The sequence below is a fragment of the Arachis stenosperma genome, chromosome 3 (assembly GCF_014773155.1).
Source record: "Arachis stenosperma cultivar V10309 chromosome 3, arast.V10309.gnm1.PFL2, whole genome shotgun sequence".
In the NCBI taxonomy this organism is placed as follows: domain Eukaryota; kingdom Viridiplantae; phylum Streptophyta; class Magnoliopsida; order Fabales; family Fabaceae; genus Arachis; species Arachis stenosperma.
Window position 1 is genome coordinate 78,887,288 of NC_080379.1, and position 7,465 is coordinate 78,894,752.

The 7,465-nt window shown below is 38.3% G+C and overlaps 1 non-coding gene across 1 annotated transcript; it reads left to right on the top strand.

Annotated features, from left to right (window-relative positions):
* The first annotated feature begins 649 nt into the window (after positions 1–649).
* Positions 650–757, top strand: LOC130971005 (small nucleolar RNA R71). The gene has a single exon (XR_009082245.1). It is a non-coding gene; the product is annotated as a small nucleolar RNA R71 (small nucleolar RNA).
* The last annotated feature ends 6,708 nt before the right edge of the window (positions 758–7,465 follow it).

The window sequence follows — 7,465 nt, forward strand, 5'->3', positions numbered from 1 at the left end:
TCCTAATGGAGGACCTTGTTTCAGTCATGAAACTTTGAGTGGTTTTGATTAGATCAGAGACCATGGTTGCTAAGTCAGAGTGGTTCTACCTAGAATTCTCTGTCTGTTGCTGAGAAGATGATGGAAAAGGCTTGCCATTGCTAAACCTGTTTCTTCCACCATTATTGTTGTTGAAACCTTGTTGAGGTCTCTCTTGATTCTTCCATGAGAAATTTGGGTGATTTCTCCATGAAGAATTATAGGTGTTTCCATAGGGTTCTCCCATGTAATTCACCTCTTCTATTGAAGGGTTCTCAGGATCATAAGCTTCTTCTTCAGATGAAGCATCCTTAGTACTGCTTGGTGCATTTTGCATTCCAGACAGACTTTGAGAAATCAAATTGACTTGTTGAGTCAATATTTTATTCTGAGCCAATATGGCATTCAGAGTATCAATCTCAAGAACTCCTTTCTTCTGATTAGTCCCATTGTTCACAGGATTTCTTTCAGAGGTGTACATGAATTGGTTATTTGCAACCATTTCAATTAGTTCTTGAGCTTCTGTAGGCGTCTTCTTCAGATGAAGAGATCCTCCAGCAGAGCTATCCAAAGACATCTTGGATAGTTCAGAGAGACCATCATAGAAAATACCTATGATGCTCCATTCAGAAAGCATATCAGAGGGACACTTTCTGATCAATTGTTTGTATCTTTCCCAAGCTTCATAGAGGGATTCTCCATCCTTCTGTCTGAAGGTTTGGACTTCCACTCTAAGCTTACTCAATTTTTGAGGTGGAAAGATCTTTGCCAAGAAGGCATTGACTAGCTTTTCCCATGAGTCCAGGCTTTCTTTAGGTTGTGAGTCCAACCATGTCCTAGCTCTGTCTCTTACAGCAAAAGGGAATAGCATAAGTCTGTAGACCTCAGGGTCAACCCCATTAGTCTTGACAGTGTCACAGATTTGCAAGAATTCAGCTAAGAACTGATGAGGATCTTCCAATGGAAGTACATGGAACTTGCAATTCTGTTGCATTAGAGAAACTAATTGAGGCTTAAGCTCAAAGTTGTTTGCTCCAATGGCAGGGATAGAGATGCTTCTCCCATAGAAGTCGGGAGTAGGTGCAGTAAAGTCACCCAGCACCTTCCTTGCATTGTTGGCATTGTTGTTGTTTTCGGCTGCCATAGGTTCTTCTTCCTTGAAGATTTCTGTTAGGTCCTCTACAGAGATTTGTGCCTTGGCTTCTCTTAGCTTTCTCTTCAAGGTCCTTTCAGGTTCAGGATCAGCCTCAACAAGAATGCTTTTGTCTTTGCTCCTGCTCATAAGAAAGAGAAGGGAACAAGAAAATGTGGAATCCTCTATGTCACAGTATAGAGATTCCTTTAGGTGTCAGAGGAAAAGAAAAGTAGAAGACAGAAGTAGAAAATTCGAACTTATCAAAGAAGATGGAGTTCGAATTTTACATTAAGGAATAGTGTTAGTCCATAAATAGAAGGATGTGAGAAGAAGGGAAGTAATTTTCGAAAATTAAGTAAAAGATTTTGAAAACATTTTGAAAAACATTAATTGATTTTCGAAAACAAAAGTGGGAAAGAAACCAAGTAATTTTAGAAAAGGATTTTGAAATTAGAATTTAAAAAGATATGATTGAAAACTATTTTGAAAAAGATGTGATTAAAAAAATATGATTGAAAAGATATGATTTGAAAACAATTTTAAAAAGATTTGATTTTAAAAATTAATGACTTGCCTAACAAGAAAAGATATGATTCAAACATTAAACCTCTCTCAACAGAAAAGGCAACATACTTGAAATGTTGAATCAAATCATTAATTGTTAGCAAGTATCTTTGAAAAAGGAAAGAAATTGATTTTGAAAACATAATCTTCCCTCTTGTGCCATCCTGGCGTTAAACGCCCAGAATGGTGCACATTCTGGCGTTTAACGCCCAAAACTCTACCCTTTTGGGCGTTAAACGCGCAGCCAGGCACCCTGGCTGGCGTTTAAACGCCAGTCAGTCTTCTTCACTGGGCATTTTGAACGCCCAGCTTTTTCTTTATAATTCCTCTGCTGTATGTTCTGAATCTTCAATTCTCTGTATTATTGACTTGAAAAGACACAAATTTAAAAATTTTTTTTGGATTTTTAATGATGAGGAATAATCAAAATGCAACTAAATAACAATGCATGCAAGACACCAAACTTAGCAGTTTGTATACTACTGACACTAATGAGAATGCATATGAGACACATAAACACTCAAGTCAAGAGAATTCAAAGATCAAAGTAAGAAATAATCAAGAATTACTTGAAGATCCTTAAGACACATGAATGCATGCAATTGACACCAAACTTAAGATGAGACACTAGACTCAAACAAGAAACATAAAATATTTTTGGTTTTTATGATTTTGTATTTTTTTTTTTTGGATTTTTCGAAAATTAAGTGGAAAAATAAAATAAAGGTATCAAAATTCTTAATGAGAATTCCAGGAATCATGCAATGTTAGTCTAAAGCTTCAGTCTAAAGGAATTAGACATGGCTAGCCAAGCTTCAGCAGGACATTGCATTCAAGAGCTAAATCGATGAAGATCAATCAGCTTTGGTGATGATAAGAACATCACCTTGAAACACTAGAATTCATTCTTAAGAACTCTGAAGAAAAATACCTAATCTAAGCAACAAGATGAACCGTCAGTTGTCCATACACAAAACAATCCCCGGCAACGGCGCCAAAAACTTGGTGCACGAAATCGTGATCACTACAACTTCGCACAACTAACCAGCAAGTGCACTGGGTCGTCCAAGTAATAAACCTTACGCGAGTAAGGGTCGATCCCACGGAGATTGTTGGTATGAAGCAAGCTATGGTCACCTTGTAAATCTTAGTCAGGCAGACTCAAATGGGTATAGATGATGAATGAAACATAAAGATAAAGATAGAGATACTTATGTATATCATTGGTGAGAGCTTCAGATAAGCGTATGAAGATGCCTTCCCTTCCGTCTCTCTGCTTTCCTACTGTCTTCATCCAATCCTTCTTACTCCTTTCCATGGCAAGCTGTATGCAAGGGTTTCACCGTTGTCAGTGGCTACCTCCCATCCTCTCAGTGGAAATGTTCAACGCACCCTGTCACGGCACGGCTATCCATCTGTCGGTTCTCAATCAGGCCGGAATAGAATCCAGTGATTCTTTTGCGTCTGTCACTAACGCCCCGCCCACAGGAGTTTGAAGCACGTCACAGTCATTCAATTATTGAATCCTACTCAGAATACCACAGACAAGGTTTAGACCTTCCGGATTCTCTTGAATGCCGCCATCAGTTCTAGCTTATACCACGAAGATTCCGGTTAAAGAATCCAAGAGATATCCACCCAATCTAAGGTATAACGGAGGTGGTTGTCAGTCACACGTTCATAGGTGAGAATGATGATGAGTGTCACGGATCATCACATTTATCAAGTTGAAGAACAAGTGATATCTTGGAACAAGAACAAGCGGAATTGAATAGAAGAACAATAGTAATTGCATTAATACTCGAGGTACAGCAGAGCTCCACACCTTAATCTATGGTGTGTAGAAACTCCACCGTTGAAAATACATAAGAACAAGAGTGATCATTGGTTTCGGCCCCAGAGAGGGAACCAGAAGAACCAAGATGAAAATACAATAGTAAAAGGTCCTATATATAGGGAACTAGTAGCCTAGGGTGTACAGAGATGAGTAAATGACATAAAAATCCACTTCTGGGCCCACTTGGTGTGTGCTTGGGCTGAGCAATAAAGCATTTTCGAGTAGAGACTCTTCTTGGAGTTAAACGCCAGCTTTTGTGCCAGTTTGGGCGTTTAACTCCCATTTTGGTGCCAGTTCCGGCGTTTAACGCTGGGAATTCTGAAGGTGACTTTGAACGCCGGTTTGGGCCATCAAATCTTGGGCAAAGTATGGACTATCATATATTGCTGGAAAGCCCAGGATGTCTACTTTCCAACGCCGTTGAGACCGCGCCAATTGGGCTTCTGAAGCTCCAGAAAATCCACTTCGAGTGCAGGGAGGTCAGAATCCAACAGCATCTGCAGTCCTTTTCTTTCTCTGAATCAGATTTTTGCTCAGGTCCCTCAATTTCAGCCAGAAAATACCTGAAATCATAGAAAAACACACAAACTCATAGTAAAGTCCAGAAAAGTGAATTTTAACTAAAAACTAATAAAAATATACTAAAAACTAACTAGATCATACTAAAAATATACTAAAAACAATGCCAAAAAGCGTACAAATTATCCGCTCATCAGCTGCTTGCTTTAATGGGGGGTATACAGATGCTACTCCCATATGCAGCTGTAATGGGGTTAGCATATGACCCCAGAGTCCTTCTGGACTGCTCAATTCCACTTAGGTCCATGATGGAGAACGGGAAATGATGTGGATATTATTTTATTTTATTATTATATATATAAAAATTTTTTTTGAAATGAGGAAAAAGAAAAACAACAAAATGACACCAAACTTAAAATTTTTAGAAAATCAAACACAAATTTTCGAAAATTTAAAGGAAAACACAAAATGACACCAACTTAAAATGTGAAACTAGACTCAACTAAAAGACTCTAAACCAACAAAAATAAAATATTCATAATCTAAGCAACAAAATAAACCGTCAGTTGTCCAAACTCAAACAATCCCCGGCAACGGCGCCAAAAACTTGGTGCACGAAATCACAATCACACTTTTGTAATTCCGCACAACTAACCAGCAAGTGCACTGGGTCGTCCAAGTAATACCTTACGTGAGTAAGGGTCGATCCCACGGAGATTGTCGGTTCGAAGCAAGCTATGGTTATCTTGTAACTCTTAGTCAGGATATCAATAATTCTCAGATTTAATTGTAAAAAGTAAAAGAACATGAAATAAATACTTGTTTTGCAGTAATGGAGAACAGGTTGAGGTTTTGGAGATGCTCTATCTTCTGAATCTCTACTTTCCTACTGTCTTCTTCTTCATGCACGCAAGGCTCCTTCCATGGCAAGCTGTATGTTGGATTTCACCGTTGTCAATGGCTACCTCCCATCCTCTCAGTGAAAACATTCAACGCGCTCTGTCAGAGGATGGCTATTCATCTGTCGGTTCTCGATCATGTCGGAATAGAATCCAGTGATTCTTTTGCGTCTGTCACTAACACCCCACAATCGCGAGTTTGAAGCTCGTCACAGTCATTCAATACCTGAATCCTACTCAGAATACCACAGACAAGGTTTAGACCTTCCGGATTCTCAAGAATGGCCGCCAATGGATTCTAGCTTATACCACGAAGATTTTGATTAAGGAATCCAAGAGATATCCACTCAATCTAAGGTAGAACGGAGGTGGTTATCAGGCACACATTCTTAGGTGAGAATGATAATGAATGTCACGGCTCATCACATTCATCAGGTTGAAGAACAAGTGGTATCTTAGAATAGAAGCAAGCGTGATTGAATGAAAAACAGTAGTAATTGCATTAATTCATCAAGACACAGCAGAGCTCCTCACCCCCAACCATGGGGTTTAGAGACTCATGCCGTAGAAGATACAGTATGAAATGTGTATTCTGTCATGAGGTCCGGATACAATAGCAAAAAGTCCTATTTATAGTGAACTAGTGACCTAGGGTTTACAAGAATGAGTAAATGACGTAAAAGTCCGCTTTCGGGGTCCACTTGGTGTGTGCTTGGGCTGAGCATTGAAGCTTTCATGTGTAGAGACTTTTGCTGGAGTTAAACGCCGGCTTTTGTGCCAGTTTGGGCGTTTAACTCCAACTTTTGTGCCAGTTCCGGCGTTAAACGCCGGGAATTCTGAAGCTGATTTGGAACGCCGGTTTGGGCCATCAATTCTTGGGCAAAGTATGGACTATTATATATTGCTGGAAAGCCCTGGATGTCTACTTTCCAATGCAATTAAAATCACGCCCATTGGGCTTCTGTAACTCCAAAAAATTTACTTCGAGTGCAGGGAGGTCAAAATCCAACAGCAACTGCAGCCCTTTTCAGCCTCTGAATCAGATTTTTGCTCAGGTCCCTCAATTTCAGCCAGAAAATACCTGAAATCACAAAAAAACACACAAACTCATAGTAAAGTCCAGAAAAGTGAATTTTAAATAAAAACTAACTAAAATGTACTAAAAACATACAAAAAATAGTGTCAAAAAACGTATAAATTATCCGCTCATCACAACACCAAACATAAATTGTTGCTTGTCCCCAAGCAATTGAAAATCAAATAGGATAAAAAGAAGAGAACATACTATAGACTTCAAAATATCAATGAAACTTAGCTCCAATTAGATGAGCGGGACTAGTAGCTTTTTGCCTCTGAACAGTTTTGGCATCTCACTTTATCCTTTGAAGTTTAGAATGATTGGCATCTATATGAACTCAGGATTCAAATAGTGTTACTGATTCTCCTAGTTAAGTATGTTGATTCTTGAACACAGCTACTTTATGAGTCTTGGCCGTGGCCCAAAGCACTCTGTTTTCCAGTATTTTCACCGGATACATACATGCCACAGACACATAACTGGGTGAACCTTTTCAGATTGTGACTCAGCTTTGCTAGAGTCCCCAATTAGTGGTGTCCAGGGTTATTAAGCACACTCTTTTTGCTTTGGATCACGACTTTAACTGCTCAGTCTCAGGTTTTCACTTGACACCTTCATGCCACAAGCACATGGTTAAGGACAGCTTGGTTTAGCCGCTTAGGCCAGGATATTATTCTTGTAGGCCCTCCTATCCACTGATGCTCAAAGCCTTGGATCCTTTTTATTTTTACCCTTGCCTTTTGGTTTAAAGGGCTATTGGCTTTTTCTGCTTGCTTTTTCTTTATATATATATATATATATATATATATATATATATATATATATATATATATATATTGTATTCACTGCTTTTTCTTGCTTCAAGAATCATTTTGATGATTTTTCAGATCCTCAATAACATTTCTCCTTTTCCATCATTCTTTCAAGAGCCAATAATTTTAACATTCTTAAAACAACAAATTCAAAAGACATATGCACTATTCAAACATTCATTCAGAAAACAGAAAGTATTGTCACCACTTCAAACTGATTCAACTAGTTTCAAAGATGAATTCGAAATCATGTACTTCTTGTTCTTTTGTGATTAAAGCATTTTTCATTTAAGAGAGGTGATGGATTCATAGGACATTTATAGCTTTAAGACATGAACTTTAAATTTTATTAATCATGGAAAAAGAACAAGACTCAAAAATAATTATAAGAGAAGACTAATAATAATAGAAAACAGAAAATTAAAAACAGAAATTTAAATGACTCTAAAATTGATTCCTAATGATAGAGGTTATCACAGAGTTAGGACTCAAGAACCTTGATTTTGAGAAGTGGATGCTCCCTCAATTTGTGGGGTGTTTGACCCTTCAAGGGAGAGCTTCTGGCGCTTCAGCTCCTGTAGCTCACACCCCTGCTTCTCTTGT